Source organism: Ambystoma mexicanum, chromosome 3q (genome assembly GCF_040938575.1).
Source record: "Ambystoma mexicanum isolate Mex_15411 chromosome 3q, UKY_AmexF1_1, whole genome shotgun sequence".
Lineage (NCBI taxonomy): Eukaryota > Metazoa > Chordata > Amphibia > Caudata > Ambystomatidae > Ambystoma > Ambystoma mexicanum.
In genome coordinates this window covers 872,793,643-872,815,081 of record NC_090926.1, presented here as the reverse complement: position 1 = coordinate 872,815,081, position 21,439 = coordinate 872,793,643, and positions in this window count along the sequence as shown.

Here is a 21,439-nt window from a genome sequence, read left to right as displayed (position 1 = left end):
CACCCTTTCTGTCAAGTTACGGGCGTCCTGGCGTATGAGCTGCATGTCCGATTTTACCTCCTCTATCTTATTGTCAATAAATGTGCGGAGTGCTGCTATTGCTTGTAGGACTTGCATGTTCTTGGGGCCCTCTTCTTGTGGGGGCGGCTCCTCCGTGGTTGCAGTATCTTATTGTGGTTGTTGTTTGGGCCTAACTTTCGTGAAAGCATCCATCGTAACCGATTTCGATTTGCTTTTAGGGGGAGACATCACCTTCCTCAGGGCCCTCAGTCCACTGTGGCGGGTTGGGTCTAGCTATTCTGCTGTCCAATTTGGTGGCCCCTTACCGTATTGCAATCGTTCTATCCCCAAGAGTGCAGCGCTGGCTGGATCCCTTCGACGGGCGGCTGCCTGGCAGTTCAGATTGGGGTAGCACTTCTCAATGCTACTCGCTCTTGTTCCCTGTTCAGTTGGCCGGGGTGCAACCCAGGTGGCTGCCTTTATCACTAATGGCCAGTCCCTGCCCCCGTTGTGTCATCTGACTTGTGGTTCTTGCTTTGCTGTTGGTTTACAACTGGGGGCGAGTGTTCATGAGGCTGATTACTAGTTGACTTGTTGCCGCTCTTTTTGCCTGCAAATCATTGCTTTTGCTGCTAGCTGTTGGTATTTAGAGATTCTGTTCCTGTTCTTGTGGGTTCTGGTCCTTTGTCAAGGGTGGGGCTCTTGTACAGAATTTTGCAGTTGTGCCGAGGCTGGCACCAGTTTACCTTGTGTGTCCATGCGGGGGCGCCGGAATGTGTGGTTGCGCCCAGCGGCCTCTGATTCAGGCAGGCGACAGCTCTCTGCCCACGTTGAAACACTTCTGTTGACTCAGTTGGTGCCGCTATGGCGGTGGCGGCCAGTTCTCGCCTGCCGTTCGTGTCAGAAGTCCGCCCTTCTCCCCACGAGCCCAGTATCTGTTCCGGGCCTGCTTAGAGCCCGTATTGCTATGCTCAGGCTGTTCCTCTGGCACCACTACCCGGTTCTGGGCCGGCAGGTCCAGTTGTCCTCTCCCCTGGCTGGGTGGCCATGTGGGGTAGTGCCTGCCACACACTTGTGCCCTTATTATGGGTGATGTGGGGCGGGGGGTCCGACACGCTCTTCACCCTACTCACTATGCTCCCCGGGTGCTGGATCTTTGTTTTCCCCACTCAGCCGGGGTCTCTGTTGGCTCATGCGGTCCAGACGGCCGTCGCTGGCGCCGCCTCCATGCGCTTCTCACCGGTACGCTGAGCCGATCCCCGCACTTCCAGTCTCATGCGTGGTGTCGGCTTTCACCAACCCAATCGTCGCTCTGATGTCCGGCTACTTCGTCTTTCCTCCGCCTCGGGGTGCCTCCTGGTGTTGGCGCCTCTGGCTCCGGCTTGTTGGATGCTGTTTCGTGCAGCTGCTTAATGCACTGATGCTGGCTGAGGTATGACCGGAGGGTAGGCGTTTCACCCTGTCAAAATAGGAGAAGGAAAGTGTTCTTTGTTGCAACACCCATCCCCTGTTGGACAAGCTTGTTCCTGTTTATTGCAGCATTTTCATTCTATGGTGGGCGCCGCCATCTTGGGAGTCGCAGGGGCTCCACTTTCAACTTCCCGTTTTCGGACTTTGCGGCTCCAATTCTCTCCAGGAGCAGAGTCGAGTGTTGGAAATAGGTTACCCCACACTTATGTGTGTTTTTTTTCCATTGACAGATAAATTAAAGCGATATTATCCTTCTTAAGGATCACGGACCGGAGTTCCTTTGATGCCTGTCCTCACTGCCTGCGTGCTGGCCACGCCCCCTGATTTAATTACTGTTAATAAGCCCCCATAAGGACGTCCACTCACACTTTGGCATGCCTCTTAAAATAAGGACGGGTATCCGTCGAAGGAAGGTGCTGTTATTAGCCATGTTTCCTGTAAAATGATGAATGTGTGTTGCCTAAGAATTCGGGAGAGATCATTATTGTTAAAGAGATGAACATTGCCCCTTGAATTAAAGAGCATGAACTTTAAACAGGTAGCCCGGGCTCGCTCCGACAATCTAGCTTTGGGCAAACCCCTGAAGCCATGACTAGTCACTATTCTCTTCAGAGGCACGGATCCTCCTTTTTAACTTCAACACCTGTTCCTCCATGGAGAATTCCGTACCCTGACTAAGGCCCTGGACTCCTTGCGAGGTCGATCTCGTACTGAGGGTGTGTGTTCCCCCTCCAGCAACCTGCTCAGCGCAGGGGGATAAATCAAAGCCCATACGACGCAGTGATTCTTTTTCCTTTAACAGGTTGTCCCACACTTTCTTGGGGTTTAGGGAAATCACTGCTCTATCGTAGCGCTGACGATCAAACAAGAACACCCTTGCTAGGTTGCCGGACTCTCCCGAAGGAGATGCAGGATGTGCGGCCTGTTCATGGTTATCTGGTGTCTTTCAGGCAGCACACTTTCAATGAATATGTTATAGTGGTGCGCGTTCGCCTCTTGCTGAGGCTGCTGATTAGAAAAGTTGGAATTAGCTAATAAAGCTGGTGCCACTGGATATCGTTCTTGAGCTCGCCCGTTTTCTTTAATGTTGTATAAAGAGCTCTGTGAGCTGGCCAATTATGATGGTACGGCTCTCCAAGGTGGCACAGTTGGCGTAAGTTGCCCGAAAGGTTGTTTAGAATTGACAGGCATTAGCAGCTGCCAGGCAGCAATATCAATGTTATTCGGGCCATGAGTAGTGGTTGCCACTGGGACCAACACATTGTCCGCAGCACAAGGGTGTGGGATAAGTGCCTGCAAGATTGTCTGCGGGGCCCCTCCCGCACTGCTCTGAGGCAGACTCTGCAGTGATACCAGTATTTGCAGTGTTTAAGTAAGCGTCAGGGAGTTTGAGCCCTCCAAGTTCAAAGTAGATTTTCTTGCAGTGCCTGTGTCACCGAGAGCAGTGGTATCCTTGGGGCGTACTGGCACATCTCTGGATTGTGACAGTGCTGTCTTCACTGCAGATTGAGAAACTAATGCATGTATACATTGTTGCACTGTTTTGCTTTTTGATGGGCTTCTGTATTCGGGGGCCTGATTTTTTTACACGGCTATCAAGGTAAAATGGATTCTTCCCCCCCCCTCCCCCCGTCCCGCGCCCCCCACGAACAATGGGCTGGGAGGGTTCTGCTGTTTCTCGTTGTGCATTAGTTTGGATCTGGGGTGCTTGGGAATGAGGCTGGTTTTCAGCAAAAGTCACATGTCTCTCCATAAAACAGGTGTCCATCGGCGAAACTCGAGTTTCCAAGTTCGCCTTTGAGTTGATGGAGCAGGAGTGTTTACTTTGCAACTTTGCTCTTGGCTCCTAAGTGCACAAGCTGCCGTGGAGGAGTTCAGATGTGTAGTGTTTGGTACAGGGGGTCTCAGAGACCCATACGCCCCCCCCCCCTCTCTGGATTCAGCCTTTTCCGTATGTACCCGGGTATGTCCAAACGGGAATTCTTTGCCAACTAGATGTATTTTTACTCTAAAAGTGTCTTTTTTACTTGGTTTTTCGCGGGAGGCCCTCTTACATAGAAACCAAGAGGCAGAGTGCTTGGTTTATTTCAGTCAAACAGCCCTCTCCATCGTATTTCGTGGCACCATAGATCTTGGGCATTACTGCAGAGAAGCGTCTTGGTGGGAGAGGGGTGGGCGAGGGGTCCGGAGATGAGGCACATAAGTCGGTTCCAGACAAGTAGTGATCGCTATGTGTTGGCATTTTTGGTGAAAGACTGAAGTCAGGAGGTGTATCAACCATTTGCATATCTTTAGAGCCATTATCTGAAAGCTTGTGGGGTGACATGCTGGACTGATCCGTTGGAATGCTACTTGAGTCTTTTGTCGCACCCCTGCCAGAGATTCAATGATTACCCCAGAATAAGACTCAGTGTCCCTTACTGGAGAAGAAAAGAGGTAATCAAACTGGATTTTGACTTTAGGACCACCCGTTTTAGATCTGGGTTGGGAGAGTGGGCATATATGGTATAGGAAGATTTTACCAAAAAAAATGGTCGCAATGACCAAAAGTTCTAAAAATGCTACCACCAAAGGTTCGAACACAAAAAGTTCGAACATTTGGTGGTAGCATTGTAAAAAAAGAAATGGGGGCTGCGGGGTGATCCCCGCATCGCCCCGCTCACTATACTGTATGGTATAGTGAGCAGGGGCTGCGGGCGACAACCCCACAACCTTCCGTTAAAAAAAAAAAAAGGAAAAGAAAAGGACCCTGTGGCACCGGTTCCCCATCACGGAAGTGAAAGGGAACTGGCGCTGCAGGAACCCAGCGTGAAGATTAAGATAAGTGGGGTTTGTGTATGTTGGAGGTGTGGGTGGGGGGGGTGTTATGGGTGTGTGTTATGGGTGTGTTGTGTGTGTGGCTGTGAGTATGTATGTGTGTTCGCATGAGAAAGGTGCAAACTTTTGGTAGTTTGCACTTTTCTCATGCAAACGTTTCGCCCGCAGGCAAATAACTTAGATTCGGCATATATTGCAGACTGCTCGGGCCAAGTAGGGGAAGCGGTAAACTAGCCGCTGCCAGTAGTTCCTCATCAGATAGGGGGCCTGAGGATACGGCAGAGGTGGAGTCCCCACTGCGAAGATCATACATGGTATACTGCATGGGTGGAGGCAACTGACGTGCACAGTAACGTCTGGAGTCAACACCAAGTACTGAAGTCCTGCTGGAGTGATGCGTGTTAGAAGGTAGGAAGTTGCAAGGTTTTTGGCCGCTCTCCCTACACTCCAAACACGCTGAACACCCTGCGAACACTGTGCGTGCTACACGCTGGGAAGGCATTTTTTGCAGCAAGGCTCCTCCTTCACTCCTCCTTCACGTAGCAAACGTCGAAAGCAGACTCGGCCAGCAAACGTGTGCTGCCAATTCCACCTCTCCCAAAACACTGCGCTGGGAAGGTGTTTTTAGCAGCAAAGCTCCTCCTTCACGTAGCAAACAGCAAAAGCAGACTCTGCTAGCAAAAGTTTCCTGCCAATTCTGCCTCTCCAAACACACTGCGCACACCGCCTGTCATATTTAATGCATTCCGAGGTTGCCAATTTTTATCAGTTTTCTCAATAAGTATTCTAAGGTGATCGCTTTTATTACTAAAGTGTTACAAAAGAAGTTGAGTTTGAATTTTCACAAAAAGCATAAATGGTATATTTTTACTGCTTAGAGATGTCCGGATGTTGTAGTCCTTCTGCCTCAGACTCCCACTTCATCTTGTACTATTTTGGCCCTAAAGTAGCCCGGATGCATGACTGATACAGCTCGGCAAGACTTGCTCTATCGTTTTTATAGTAGGTGTCTCCTTGTTGTACAATGGGGGCCCAAATGTTTGCACAAACGCGCCCATTCCTTTCCATAATGCACACCATTCCCCCAAAGGCATACAGACCTTCTGATTAGCACCATAGGCTGGACGTTGGTTGATTAAAGGTTACAACACTCTCCTGAGCAACCAGGAGTACTGACTTACAACCGCGTCACAAACGCTTTATTTTATATTTTGTATTTCAGCCATTAACCCATGCATGGCACAATTTCATTGATGGTGATATAACTTTAGGCAGGCTGAACCAGATAATTGACCAGACAAACAAATAATTAAAGGTTCACAATGGTGATGTAGAGTTTTATCCTTGGAAAAATGATTTCTAATATACCCATATTTTGATTTTGTATTAATAACATGCTGATTATTTTTGATTTGGTAGTGTTAAATCTTTATATGTGGTATTCATAATATGGGGTATTCAAAGCTGATGGTTTCGTTTAACTTTTCGTCTTGTTCAGGCTGCATACATTTTTTCATGAAAAATAAACATGTATTAGGCAGTAGGTACTAAAAACCTGGTGCGCATATTCATGGAGGGCACAATTACCATAGGGAACTAGTTGAGTCCTCAAAATGTCAGTCCAAAGTAAAATATTTTAAACATATCCCCAGTTCCATCCCTTCTATATGGTCAGTGCTGTTATAGGACTACAGAACTACAGCATGATTAGCAGAAATCCATAGATATTTCCTCAGTTAAGCCCCCTTTGTTCAATCATTTTCATTTTACCTGATGTTTATATGGAGAAGTGATCAGCCAAAAACATGATTTCATAGTTCAGGCGAATTCATACAAAACCTGTTCGACCTAACAGAAAAGACTGCCCCAGTATGTCTGTAAAAGGGCGCATGTCACCATAAACACAGTTATTTGGTGCAATGCTGCCACCCAAAGACCAACTATGCACAGTAAAACATGTATTTGCCATTTACGGGATCCTCCCCCCAAACCAGTTCAAGTGACTGTCTCCAGGAAAAGGGGAACCCGCACAGAATCTGGAGAAAAAGGAGATTCCCAAATCACTCAAATCACAGGGTGTCAAATTTTCTTTACAGATTCCCGGACTCCGACACGGAAAACTGCCCAAGTGCGAGAGTTCAAAATAAAGAAATTAACTGCCCAGCTGGCCCAAAATGCACATTTCCTTTGCCCCCTTGAGGAGAGGGAAGGCAGGTCTTATACCTCCGTCAAGGTACAAGGCCAGTGTGCATTTTCAGCGCTGGTGGATACAGGATCCCAAACCACCCTTCTAACCAAAAAGGCATTTCATCAAATCAATTCAGGAAGGGGGGGGGGGGAGAGAGTCACCAAATTTCCTTCACACCACTTCCTGGACAATTCCAAAACGTCAACGGAAATGACATTCCCGTCGAGGGGACTGCGGATCTGGAGATCAAAATTTGGCCACATAGGGTGAAACACCCAGTCATAGTAGTCACTCCAGAGGGCACACCTAGTCTCCTAGAGAATGACCTCCTTCGGAGGTAGTCACTGTCAATAGACTGTGTGAATAAGGTCCTCTGGACCCAGACTAACCGGCCAATAAAACTAAAATAGAGCGCAAACTATGTGAGTCTAAATGGCACATGACATATGGTTGAGCAGCGGTCTGACCAAATCAAGGTCCACTTTTGGAACAATCAGGTCCCCAACATCACTGTAATTTCTGTAGGATAACAAACTGGTAATGGGAACCCTTCTCCATTTTTTAAAATCAACCTTCCTCCCAGTTTCAAGTGGCATTCCACACTTGAAGGAAATACCCTGAAATGTTATACTGATCCACAATTTGAAGAAAACCCAAATCCCATGATAAAAGGTGATGAAAAACCAGCTTAAGGTTTTGCTGATATTCAGAAAAAGAGTCAACAGCGGTTCCTCCCCATTGAGGTAAATAAGGGGGGAGCTGTTCTCACCCGAGTATGCCTGAATAATGGAAAAAGCTTCATCAGCAAAGCGTTATTCAGGAAAATCCCAAAAGACCAGACCATTCCCACATTTAAGTTGACTGATAAGTGGGAAATGGGACTGGAAACTCCCAATTCCAAACATCTCCTGCCTAGCAGGTGTATGCTAAAAATGTCCATTGGTGATAAAAGCAAAGATCATAATTGTTGGGTTGTGAGAGAGGTACCCTCTGCCTTCTACTTGGCAGTGATGTTCTCAATCGATTCTCAATTAATTTGGACCTGATTAATTACAAAGTCTGTTCCCGACTGGGGGGGGGTAACCCCATGGGCTTTGACAATCCTGAAAAGGCATTTCGGTCAACTCAATTGCTGCTGTATGCAGTCAAAATTCAAACTGGATAAGAGGTCACCAAACCAGGACTGGTCCGACAATTCACCATTCCCCTAAAAATTAAGCAAGGACACAACCTCCAGAACCCGGACGCTTATGTAAATTTAAATTATCACCTCCAACAGCAGGGGTTGTATTTGAACCCGACACCACTAGTTGACCTAGGACATGACCCCATTCGAATATTGGTGGATAACAGAGACCCTAGGAGTATCACTCTGGGCGCAGACACCTTCATTGGAATGCCGGTTGATGCCCAACATTTCTCCATTGACTTGGAATGAGATCATGGGACAGATTCCCAATGGCTGCTACGATTGTGACGATGACTTAGCTCCAGAAAAGATTTTCACCCGGTAAGGGGGTAATTTCTTGGTGTACTCTTCCTGCCCTTATGGGGGGGAAGAGGTGACCTGCGACATCAGGAAGGATGAGGTAGTATTTCAGGTCAACAGTGACTGCCTCTCCTACTTGAAACCTCCTGTCCAGGTCAACACCATAACAAGAGATCTCTCCACGCAACCGGAGGATACCGCGTAAATTGCAAAACCCAAGGTATTTCCAGTCTTCAGGCAGATGGTTGAGGAATGAATCAACCTTGCTGATGCCTGTAACAGCGAGGAGCAAAAGCAGAAGCTGAAACTGGTGTTTCTGGATTTTCAAGAAATCTTTGCCGTGGACTCGTACGACTGTGGTCGCACCGAGATACATTCTACATCCATACCCATGCACCCTGAGATGGCTCCCGTATTCGTCGACAATTTACCATTCCCCTAAAAATTAAGCAAGGACAGAACCTCCAGAACCCGGACGCTTATGTAAATTTAAATTATCACCTCCAACAGCAGAGGTTGTATTTGAACCCGACACCACTAGTTGACCTAGGACATGACCCCATTCGAATATTGGTGGATAACAGCGACCCTAGGAGTATCACTCTGGGCGCAGACACCTTCCTTGGAATGCTGGTTGATGGCCAACATTTCTCCATTGCGAGGAACAAAAGCAGAAGCTGAAACTGGTGTTTCTGGATTTTCAAGAAATCTTTGCTGTGGACTCGTACGACTGTGGTCGCACCGAGATACATTCGACATCCATTCCTAATGCACCCTGAGATGGCTCCCGTATTGGTGAAGCAATATTGGTTGCCTCTCGCGTCTATGGAGTCACTCATATAGATCATAAAGAACTTAGAATCCTGTGGGATAATTCATCCAGTCCACAGTACCTTTAATAACCCGGAACTGGGGATACAAAAACCCAATGGCCAATGGAGACTTTGCGCAGACCATAGGGAGTTAAGGAAATGGGTTCACATGTCCAGATGGCCTCTTCACTGCATTGACCAGGGACTGGCCCAGATCCAAGTATCAAAGGTGTATACCACCATTGACCTGACCAATGGTTACTGCACAGTACCCGTGAGTAGGGAAGACCAGTACAAGCTGGCCTTTACCTTCGGGGGCAGCAGTACATGTGGACCAGAACCCCCTTCGGATACATAAACTCTGGCAACAAATATTAAAAAATTCTGCACAAAGCCATGCCCGACTTGGGTGAAAGGGGATACCTGGCCTATGTAGATGATGTTCTAATCAAAAGCTCAACCATGGAGGAACATATAGCGGAAATCTGTTATGTTCTGACCCAGTTAAAAGAAGCTGGAGCAAAACTGTCTTTCCAGAAGGCGCAGTGGTGTAAGACCCGTGTAAACTTACTAGGGCATGAGATCACCCCCGAGGGTCTGAGTGCCCAGGCGAAAAAAAGGTGGAAGCCGTATTAAATTTGAAGGACCCTATGACTCTGCGTGAACCAAGAAGCCTTCTTCGACTGACTAATTATACTAGAAAGTTCATAGAAGACTACACAGAGGTCACAAGACCCTTGGTCCATTTACTAAAGGCCGTGGTCAAGAGGGAGTGGGGACCAGAGCAAGCCGAGGCAGTGAAACAACTGATGTGAAGCCTTTCACAAGTTCTTTGCTTAGCTTACCCCATCAAAAACACAGAGTTCTTCTTGGAGACAGGGTTCTCAAATACTTGCTTAACAGAAGTATTATACCAGAAGCACGACAAGGTCAACAAAGTCATCTGCTATGCGAGTAAGACATTGTCCTCTGTGGAGGAAAAAGTTCAACAATTGTGAGAAGGCACTCCTGGCAACAGTGTGGGCATTGGAAAATGACCACCCGTTCATCTAGGGGAGCACATCATTGTCGAGACTCCTCACCAGCCTTTGCAATCCCTCCAAAGTAACAAAATCTGTGATGGGAACATGTGTAATTCCAGAATTACTTCCTGGATTCTGTCCATGCAAAGCTTTCCTGTGGAGGTCAGATATGGCCAAAACAAGAAGCGTCCCCTCGTGCAAGGTTTGGCTGACTTGCATGATTGTGCTCAAGAAAACTGTCTCGAGGACTAAAATCTAAAAACCCAAGACTACATGGAGGCGTACCTGACTTCCCCGCAAAAAGTCTATGAGGAAGGCACGTGCCAGGGAATGCCCACAGTTTATGTGGACGAGTGCTCCTACCATGTTGATAACGACGGGAAAAAGGAACTGGTGGCTGCATTGGAAATGCCTGGGTGAATGATGCCCCGTAGCCCTCTGCTGGGTACAAGATCGGTCCCCGAAGTAGTCCGGTGGCAGAGTTGATGGCGGTTCATCAGGTCATCCTCACTGCTGTGCAACACCAACTTCACGAACTAGTCATAATCACTGATTAAGATTATGTCAGGAATGGGTTCGTGGAGCACCTGATGAATTGGAAAACCCGAGGCATGCTGTGTGCAAGCCACAAACCACTCAAGCATGGGAAACAAATACAATCCATTGATGATATGGTCACCTGTAATGAGATGACCATCTCCTGGAAGAAGATCAAGGGTCATTCAAGAATAGAGGGACCAGACAAAACTGGAAATGACCTGGCTGACCAGTTGGCCAAAACCTGAGCCATCCATGGGGATCTCATAGAAATCGAGTTCCTGTTGGGGGAAATCCATGTCACTGCTGTCACCACATCCCAAACACTTGCCCAAAATGAACTCTCAACTGCCCATTGGAGTAAGGAAACCCCAGATGCTGATTTGATTACGGCACAAAAAGGGGATCCGATTATTGGGAAATGTTATCAACACATTGAAGACCCCGTGAATTTTCCTCTGACTGAAACCGATTACATCAGGAAAGAGGATCTACGGGTGTTGATGAAGTTTCCCAACATTTTCTGAATTCAAGACGGTTTGTTGGTATGGAGATCCATCTCTGGATGTGACCAGTGGGTGGTACATACCTCATTCTGGAGCCTAATGTTAAGTCACGCCCATGACACGGCCAAAGCCGGTCATCAGGAGTTTCATACCACTTTGGAAATCTTGCTAGAGGCCGCATGCTGGCCACACATGGGTCAGGATCTCAACCAATAGTTGAAGGGGTGTCTTGTGTGTGCGCAATTTCAGCCAAGTTCCCTCACACACCGAGCTCCCCCACAGAAAAGGGGAATGACAGTTCCTTGGTCAGATTTGCAAATAGATTCCATCGAGCCCATGATTCGCTCCTCTAGAGGAAACAAGAACATGTTAACTGTAACATGCTTCTTTACCAAGTTGGTGGAATATCTCCCTGCCCCAAATTGCAAGGCAGAAACAGCAGCTGCCCTGATGCTCAAACACATCTTGTGTTTCGGCTTTCGCCAAAGGATTGTGTCAGACCAAGGAAGTCATTTTACCACCGAGGTGATGACAAAGATGTGGGAGATACTTGGGGTAAAGAGAAAACTCCACATTGTTTATAACAAGCCTCTAGTGGGGGAGTTGAGAGGTACACTAAAACAATTGTGGGCATCCTAAAGAAGTTTGTGGCAGACTCTGGTCCTAGTTAGGACATCCGATTACCGCTTGTCTTGATGGCCATCAGGTCTACACCATCTTCTGTGACAAGAATGTCTCCATTTGAGCTAATGACTGGGTGAAAAATGGTGCTACCTCAGCATCTGCTCTACAGAACACAAAGGCAGACCCTGATCAACATGTCCACGACACATGAATATATTGAGAATTTGAGAAAACACCTTCAGCATGCTTTTGTGTACGCTCAACTAAATCTGGAAAAGTCGGCAGAGGGGATGAAAACCTACTATGATTTAAAGACCACTAAGAAAGAATATCAAGTAGGAGACAGGGTCTACTTGTACAATTTTCAAAGGAACCAGACCAAGGAGCGGAAGTTCCTTCCCTCCTCCATGCCGCCTTTGAAATTGTAGATAAAATCTCACCTGTCGCCTATAAGATCTGCATCGTTAAAGGAGGAGAAATGGGTGCACGTCAATCAGTTGAAGAGCTGTCATCCCCAGCAGAACTTCCGACTTAGTGATGGTAGAGACCAAGAATCCTCCAAAGAGTAAAGGTAAGAATTAGAACCTGGAAAAAGAAAATCATACATTTACAGGGAGTAGAACAATTATTCTTATTTTGAGAAGAGGATGAAGGAGTTAAATGTAAGACAACAATGTGTGTTTGCAATATATATATGTAAGAAAAAATGTGTGTTTGCATTTTATATGTAAGAAAAAATGTGTGTTTGCAATGTATATCTTGTATGTGCCTCCCCTGCTTTCTGTAGTCAATTTTCATGTCCCTACCTGGGAAAATGGTATTGTATGAAATACTTAATCCCTCTGTTCTCTTGGCAGATAAATTAACTCCTTGCCTCTAAAGGCTGGTGGGGAGCTGCCAGAAGGGGAGAGGCCCAGGACCCACAACCTACCGGAAAAATAAAAAATCGGAAGAGAGTGGGGGCTGACCAGTGCACCACTCCATCAGGACCAGGAGTAGAGCAGACACGCTCTGAAGGAGAATCCTGGAATGAACCCAGGGGCATGCGCGCTCTAAAGGTAGTCCCTGGGGCGAACCCAGGCCATTGTGAAATGAACACCCCACTCCCTCCTAGCTCTTCCCTCTGAATAACGCTACCAAAGAGCTAGAAGGGGGATTTGTGGGGAGAAATAGCCCTGAATGCCACAGTTAAAGGCCAGGGTCAGTATGGGGGCTCCCCCAAATGAAAGGCCTGCTTTGAATTAACATGGAAATAAGGCCCTGCAATTTCAAAGCGAAAAGATGCAACATTAAGCATCAAAGCATGGAGATGCCTAAAAATGTTAATTGCCTTACTTAAGGTGAAAGACATGAGACAATGGCCCCATTTATTAATCAGGGATTTGCAGGCAGAATGGCACACAAATCCTGTTTTATTCGGCACAAATAATCCATGAATCAGGGCCAACATTTGCAAAAACTCTGGGAGAGCAGAAGTCATATTGTCAGAAAATGCAGTATCCAGAATGTTAAATGAAAATGCCAAGTTTGTGTGCAAGCCTGCAAAAACGAGTTCTGTCCATCTGGAGCCCATCACAGAGGAAACCATAATTCACAGAATCTACAAGGAGATGTGAATTGCAGCAGAATGAAGGTTTCACGGCTGAAACTTCACCCAGTGACATTGCAATTGTGCCTTTTAAAATGAACACTTTAAGCATTCAGATGTACAGCTAAAGTCTCTAAATATATAATTACAGTACCCTTATGTAACCAGTGTTTGCAGGAAACTACATTTGCAAGGGTTTACATGTTCAGATTGTGTGCATTTGCTGGGGTAAGTTAAAAGTAAAATGCTTTCAGCAGAGGCAGGCCCCAAATCTTGGTTTCTGGTTTTGTTTCCCTGCTGTAGGTCCTCAAATGTGAAACTAGATTTCAAAGCCTGTTGTCATAGGAATGGAAGTCTGGTTACCCCTTCAAACATGAGGCCATTCTGTTAAAAATCCAAACTAAAGGCTGGTAGAGATAATTTTTGTGCAGGGGACGAGATAATGAATTGCCCTGCTCCCCAGCTTTTATGACTCAAATCACTTAGGTCGTAATAAAGCTGGCCATAAACCCTTGAAACCTTGGGCTAATCTTGACGTCACAGCCAGTAACAGATCCATTCCAGGGGTGGGGGCAAGAGCTAAGGAGTAGTTTCACTATCATTGTACAAAAAGGGAGATATGCTGTATAGGGGATAACTTTGGCAATATTGATTGCACACTATTCATGTTCAGATTTCTGAAAAGCTGTCAGCGAGCCGCTTCATGTGAGCCATAAATGGTTTGGTGACACCAACATACCAAAAGTTATGAAGGAAAACTTGATGTGGCTCTCTGTATAACTGTGAGAATCATAATAATTTGAGAAAATATGATCCATATTCCACCCACCGAGCGCCATATTTTTCATTAATATAGTTCAGGAGTAAATTGGAAAATACTTAGTTTTGCACCAGTAGGTCGCACAGACACCTGAAAAGTTTATGCGATTCACCGAAAAAAATGTATTCTTAGAAAATGCTGTCATATGTGTCCAAATATGATGAGAAAGGGCATTTGTCATACAGTGGGATTTCCATGTGAAAAAACCAGCCCAGCCCCCTGTCCGATTTGATGATGGATTGGGTCTCCTCCTCTGGATTCCCAAAACACTCGCTCATTCTCTGGACCTCTCAGCCTACAGATGGGAGGGAAACCTTGAACACTGCCCAATCCATTCTGCAAGATCTATGACACATCAGTGATTTCACTTGCCTTATGAATAAGTCACTCCGCCTCAAATCAGGGCTCTCCCTACTAAATCTTAAGGTGTGCAGTGGACAAAATCTGGAACCATACTTGCAAAGTGAGGCCTAAATCTTGGAGTGGAGCCAGGAGCTGTAGTAGCTGGATTGGGACCCTTTTGGAGGACAGAGAGAATCCTGACCGACCCCTTGATTTTCCCAGAAGTGCTGCTCTGATGCCCGCCTGATGTCCATCAAGCCTTCTCCTGTAGATATAGACATCCCCGGCTATAGATTAAATAAGCCCTTTTCTCTTCAGCATTGCCATAGAGATTCCTCCATGGAAAATCCCCTATCTTATTTGTTTGTGCAATTATTTTCCTATTGAAAAATCCTTTGTTTGCCTGTGCATTTCAGTCATTTCCCATTGAAGAATCTCCAGTTGTTTGTGTAGATCCTTGATATATTTTTCTCAGTAATTTAATTAATTTCCAAATTTATTTCACAGGATTGGGATAGTTGGAATTTGAAACCCACTATCTCTTCCCAGTGCGTTGGAAGTTATTATAGTTATAAAGTGTTACCCAAATAAATCATTTCATTGTGAGCTAAAAAACAAATCTGGCTGTCTAAATTGTGTCCTACCAAATGAATTTCTATTTGCATCTGCATTTTCCTAACCTAAAAACTGACGTTCCTATTGTGAGCCTACCTGTTCTTTGCCGCTGTCATTTTGACTAAAAACCGATTTTCCTATTGTGAGTTCCCCATTCCCTAGAGCTTACCTGTCATGTGCAGCCTTAGTCAAAACAAATTTCATTTGCATTTTCTTTTCCATTGAAATTGAGCTTAATCTTTTAAAAATCGTACTTTCTAGTCTGTTCCTCTTCCCCTACTGTTTTGTGAGAACAAATTTCCAATTGCATTTCCTTTCCATTTGCCCATGTGTTGCATAGTCTAAAATCGTTGTTCCTCTTGTGTGCTGTCTAGTATGTTCTGAAGCCCTATTTGTCTTCTAAGTGTAAGCAGCACAACGTACCTTCTGTGCTGTCCAATCACAGTTGCCCTAACTAGTTAAAAACCCATTTTCCCTGGTGCAGAAAAACGAATTGTCCCATTCCTTGCTGGCTCCCCATATTGTTTCTGAAAGCCCCACTGAAAAAATCCGATTTTAAGCTGTGTTCCCATTCCTCGCAATGACCTTCCATTCAAAGCTGACAAGCCTAGTGGAGGTCTAAGGGGGGTGACGGTTGCTGGGACTCAAGAATCCTTTCTATCTGCATGCACTTTCCTGTGGGTTGCATTCATTTTCATGGTGTTGTGAACTGTTTTGATGGTATTGGTGAGAGAAGTAAAAAGTTCATCCTTGTGCTATACGTGTTTGAGTTGTCTGTGTGCCGCTTGACTAAAAAGGACTCTGAAATGTGTGTTGCCACACCTTGGTGGCCATTGTAATTGTTTATTCTATTTTCCCGTTAAATCATAAATTAATAAAATATTAATTGATAACACACCGGCCTGGTTCCTAGTCTACTGTGACATGGGGTGCTTATGGAGGTTGGGTGCGAGACAGGTTGGAGGCCTCCTTAAACAACGAATCTAGATTGTAAAAATAAAAAGCTGTTTTATTGTGCGCCACATTCGTTGTAGGGGAATGAGATCCTTGACTTGCTTGTGCTGTATAATATATCGTGACATCATTTTGGGTTCAATCGATTTCTTTATTTCCTCTCTAAAAAAGATTTTTCTTTTTTTTTTAGTACATTCTTTAAAAGAAAGGTAGGCAGCAGATGTGGAGTAAGAAATGCTGGAATGGTTTTTAGTTAGAAGTTATGTGTAGGGACTAATTGAAACTAATTGCAAGACTTTGAGAAAGATACCGTAATGGTCCTTGGAAATCTCAACCTAGGTGAGGTATAAGAGAAATAGTGTATAGTATTTAAAGATAGCCTTCCTTATCGGGGTCAGCTATATGTGTACCTGCAAATGAACTGCTACAACAGTTCTTAAGGTGATGTCAAGGCACGACATTGGCCGAATACCACGGGATAACACAACTACATCCATTTTTAAGAGGCCTGTTTGATGCCCCTCAATTCAAATGTATGGTATAGGAATATATGTTTACATCTCGGGAGGATAGCTCAGGGGCAACGCTTGCCCTGGAAGCAAGACGACACGGGGCAACACAGGTCCGATCCCCGGGTCCGGCTAGGAAACCTCTGGGTATTAAGCGCATTATAAATAAACAATTGTGATTTGTAATTACATGTGAACGCTTTTCTCTGCCAAAAGGCTAATTGGGCAGCTCCTGCAGGGCTTTTAAGTCTGTTCACCATGTATTTATGCCTTTAGAAACCATCACCATGGACTACCTTCTACATGCATCTTTGGAGAATGGGTTTAACATTGTTTGGATGGTGTGTGGATGATTGCCCAAAATGTTCAATTTTACACTAGTACAAAGAACTCCATCCGTGACTTGCTATGCGTAATTGCTCCTACAAACGTGCCTGGTGAAAGGGCTGCCTTTGATCATAGTGCCTGAGCAAGATTCATAGTTCACCTAACAGTATTGAAAAACCGATTGTACAAGATTACAGCAAAAACACAACTACTTCCCAGTTACCAGACCCAAACCGATGGTCAAACTGAACACGCTGTGAACCTAACACTTGATCCCTTTTTACATTTCTTTTGAAGTGATGATTTGATTGGCATGGGCTACCTTTAATATTGCAGAGCGCAGTTCTCTTCATAATGCGTCATTCTTCAGTTTTTACTGAATACATGTCAGATTGATACCCACTAAATTGCCCATTATTGGCAATCTTCTGGTTGCATAATCATTGTTAACATTTGCAAACTTACACCATTTAAGTTAGAAAACTGATTCATAAAGTGTCAATTAGGTGGAAGATTCCATTGTTCTTGAAAATCATCTTTGTTTAATGTATGTTGCTTTAAACAAGCTCTGCTAAGTTCTCGTGCAAGAAAGACCAGACAATTCTTGACACCCGATCAAAATGTTTACTCTCTGTTTCTGAGACTACACTTTCATGCATAAATCCTATGAAAGTCCTTGGGGAAGTGGCAGTCATCAGGAGGGTAATAGTAGCAAGTCTAACAAGCTCACATCAATAATCTCCAAGAAACAAGTAGGCCTCAGGACAGCATGATGTCGCCTCAGGACAGCATGATCTCGGTAAGACATTGCTGCTACATTCAATTGGCACAGTTAGAAAGTTGTGAGATCCAGCAGGAATATTGTTTACATTTCTGGACAGTGACTTTGGAGTTCCTGCTGGGTGTGCTAGACATTGACACTCTTAGTACTTGCATTAAGAAGTGCTAAGATAGTGCGGCGGGGACTGTTTGCCGAAATTTACCGCGCCCACGCCCTACATTCATCAGGTGGTGCAGAGTGAAAAAGGGGAGAGGTACTCTCCCATTCTTCCCAGAAGGTTTGTCGAAGTGTTTGGCATACATCGGGGACGGACATTTATAGTTTTCACTGCCTTTGCTGCGGCCTCCTTTGCTGCGCCTGTACCCATATGCTGTAATTCTTAAGGGGGCCTCTGTTAACAACTAATAGCCACTATTAACCACGACCTTGGTAGCTAGTTGGTGTGATAGTTGAGTGGCTGTTCTTGGGGACTTTGGGGGATCGCCGTGTGGCTGGCCGCTTTGACCCAGGAACTGACCTATTAACACTGTTGTGTTTATTTTGAACTTTCCTTTAGAAAGTGGCTTCAGGTCCAGTAATTGTGAGCTGGAACCCGACCAAGTACCTAATCTGGGGCTATGCCAGTCTCCAATGATGAACTAACACGGAGCCCTCCACTTAGGCACATATCTGCGGCTAGTAACAGTTTATTCTGCACTGATGCTGCAATAAAGGGGACAGATGGAGAGTTCCTAATTCTAACAACTGCCTTCATTAATCCAATGCCGTCTGATCTGGCCTTAGGTGTCCTTCCCATGAACCTTTTATCTTCACATAGAAGGGTTATGGATACTCTGGCAGGTGCACCATCGGGCGAAGGATTGCTGGAATTAACTGACGCAGAATGTCTTCAGGAAGCTGAAGTGCTGGCAGTTCCTCCGCCTATGAGAAAAATAGTTAGGATTCATGCCTCCACTCCACAGCCTACCGTGAACCTCAGAAAATTGGGTGAATCAGGTGGCTTTTCAAGCTGCAAAAATGGGGTGCTTCTAAAGTGACCTCTAATTCAAATATCTCTAATGTCTTTATTTTTGGAAAATGTAACGAAGGAGGGTCATCTAGCAATGACTATCACCGCCTGCCGGAAAACTATGGTGGTCATTTGATTCAACAAGGTCCTCTACAAGGGAGCAACTCTACTGGTACTGTTGAGACTGGTCATCAAGATCGAATTCCGGAGAGCTTTTTGGATGATTCATTCCAAAGGGTGGCTAATGGCACCAGGGATTTGCTAAGGGACACTATTGATCTGGACATAGCCCCTGCTTTGGTAGTCTCTAATCATGGGAATGGTCTGCCTATAATGTCCACAACAATTAATTCTCCTATTGCTCCCAGTATCTTAAAACCGGGGGTGGGCACTGAATCTCAGCCGTGCTTGGGTAATCCTAAGGCACGTCTGAGATGGGGATCTGTGAACTAATTTGTCCTCTTTTGCCCAATCTGCACATTAGTTTAAATTTGGCGCTAAAGGCCTTATGCGATACACAGGAAAATCTGGGGGGGGGTTTGGCTGGACAGCAGAGGGCTTTTAATGATATCATTGTATGTATGTCTGGTTTTGAGAATTTGCTTAGTAATGTGAAACTTGCAAGCAGACCTGTATCTATGGGAAACTGCACCCAAGATGACTACAACTGTAGACTGACAATACTGGATGAAAAAGTGTCTGCTATATTGGAGGCTCTGTCAGCTAGACCCCAGGCGGACCTGGCAGAATGTGGGTCCCACTGTAGGGTCCTCGGTCACTCCAAGAGGATTGCTCGGGACACGTCAATGATAAATCAGGTTGAAAATGGCCTGGACAGTCCCCCGGCACTGATAGACGCTATGGGTCTTTTGCATGACAGAGCTGTGGAACAGGAGGTAACTGTGGTGGCTGACTTAAATCCCTCTGCTATTGAAAATGAATTTGATGTACAGTCAGCGACGACCAATCTTACAAGGGGAAAAAGTGTAGGAAGAAGGCTGAACACACTAATAAAACAAAACATTAGGGGGAGAAATTCTAATCTTAAAGCCCTAGGCAACCTACATCAGCATGATATGCGTAGGAACAACAAAGGTGGTTGTGTTGAGCCGGTTAATGGGGATTTAGAGGAAGTATCTATGACTCCTCGTCCCGGCCTGGTCAGAGGTACTGGTACATGTGATGAGTTTGTCCCAGAGAGTCCTGGTATCTCAATGGGAACGAATAGGGGGGTGAGGTTGAGAGTCTGCTGGAGCGTCCTCAAACAAAGCAGACAAAAATGACTGCCTTTGGCAAAGTTATTAGCACAATGCATGCTCGTACCTCCTCTGGTCCATTGCAGCTTAGTGCTGCTATTAATGTTCTGGTTGTTAGTTTTCCTGTGGAGACTAGTTTATCTGTGGTGATTCCGGATAATAGACCGGAGGAGCTATCGAGAAGATGTTTGTCTGCTCCCAGTGCAGTTGTTGGGCAAAGTAGCTCTCTGATAGTTGGTGCCAGTGGGTCTGCTTTGGTGCAACAGGTAGGCACTAGGGGTCCCTGTCAAGTTCTGAAAGGGGCTATACCCCTGAGTTCTGGGCCCAGTCTAGGTCAACAGACATTCATGGGGGTAAACGTGCCGGTGGTAGGAGAAACCGCACCTTCCAGCAGTAAAATCATAGGCTGGGTACCTAACGAGAAGTGTATTAAAGGGACTAAATTCAATAGGACAGGGTTATTGGCTATCTTTAAGTCGATTCTGTTTCTTAGAACGATAACCACTGATGATATAGATGCCATTTCTCTTCCCAGAATTGATAATGGTAGAATGGTCAGTAATTTCCACTCGGTCATGGCTGCAACCATGGTTTGGGACCAACAGCTTATACTCCAATCCATGGGATTCGATCTTGTGGAACTACAAAATTCTGCTGAAGCTTTCATTTAAGGAACGTGTTCCATTCACCTCAGAAACAGTGTTAAGGTCTCCTCTTGTACCGCAATGTGACTCTGGAACTGTGATGTCTCTTATTTATAACCTCCTGGGCAATGGTCAGGACAGGTCTTGGATTCAACCTGCTCTTAAGTCTTTACAGAGCTTGAAGCAAGGTCTGGGACATGCATGACAGAACTGTTATTGAAGTTATATGTTGGAATAACTGCTGTAGTTCTAATTTGTATACATTCTTACTTCGCATGTATCAGTATTCCAAGAATCTATCTTTATTCTATCTGAATATCCCTCGTAAGTTGGTTCAGTTGATTGCTCTACTGCACTCTAACACTTCTATCTGTGTTCGCTTGTCTGAGGATGGTGTTCTCTCCTCAGAGATACTCATCTTTACAGGTGTGAAACAGGGGTGTACCCTTGCACCTACGCTCTTCAACCTTTACACGCGCGATGTTGATGGACTGTGGCAGGGTCCCTCCATCGCACCGGCAAGGTTGGGGAGTGTTAGGCTGGAGTGGATGGCCTACGCAGACGATTTCATACTGTTCGACAGAACGCCGCGAGATCTCACAGCTAAGATGCAGCTTTTTTTTAAATATGCCCAGGTAAAATAATCTATTGCCCAATGCATCCAAGTCTAAGGTCTTGGTTCTTTCTCTTAGACCAAGGACATGCAATATGCTTGGACCATGGGATCTGATAGTGTGGAGCAGGTCATGACATTAATCTATTTGGGATATCATCTCGCTAACAGGTTCAGTATTGAATACTGGAAAACCACCCTGAATGACAAAGCAAAGAAACGTACTGCTCATATGAAGTTTCTAAAGCAGAAAGTGTGTACATTTTCTATGCTGCCCTTGAGGCGCCATTATCCAGCCAAATTTGAAGCTTTTATTCTTTATGGTCTTGGCCTATGCTCCCACAACATGGGTGACATTCTGAATATTATTCAGGGAAGAATCTGGAAGGACGTTCTTGGACTTTCTATGGCTATTCCGAATGCGATTATCAGACACGAGTTGTGTCTTGTGTCGCTTAAGGCGAGGTACGTCTGGAGACAGCTTTCTTTCTTTAGAAGATTGATTGCTCCACCTAA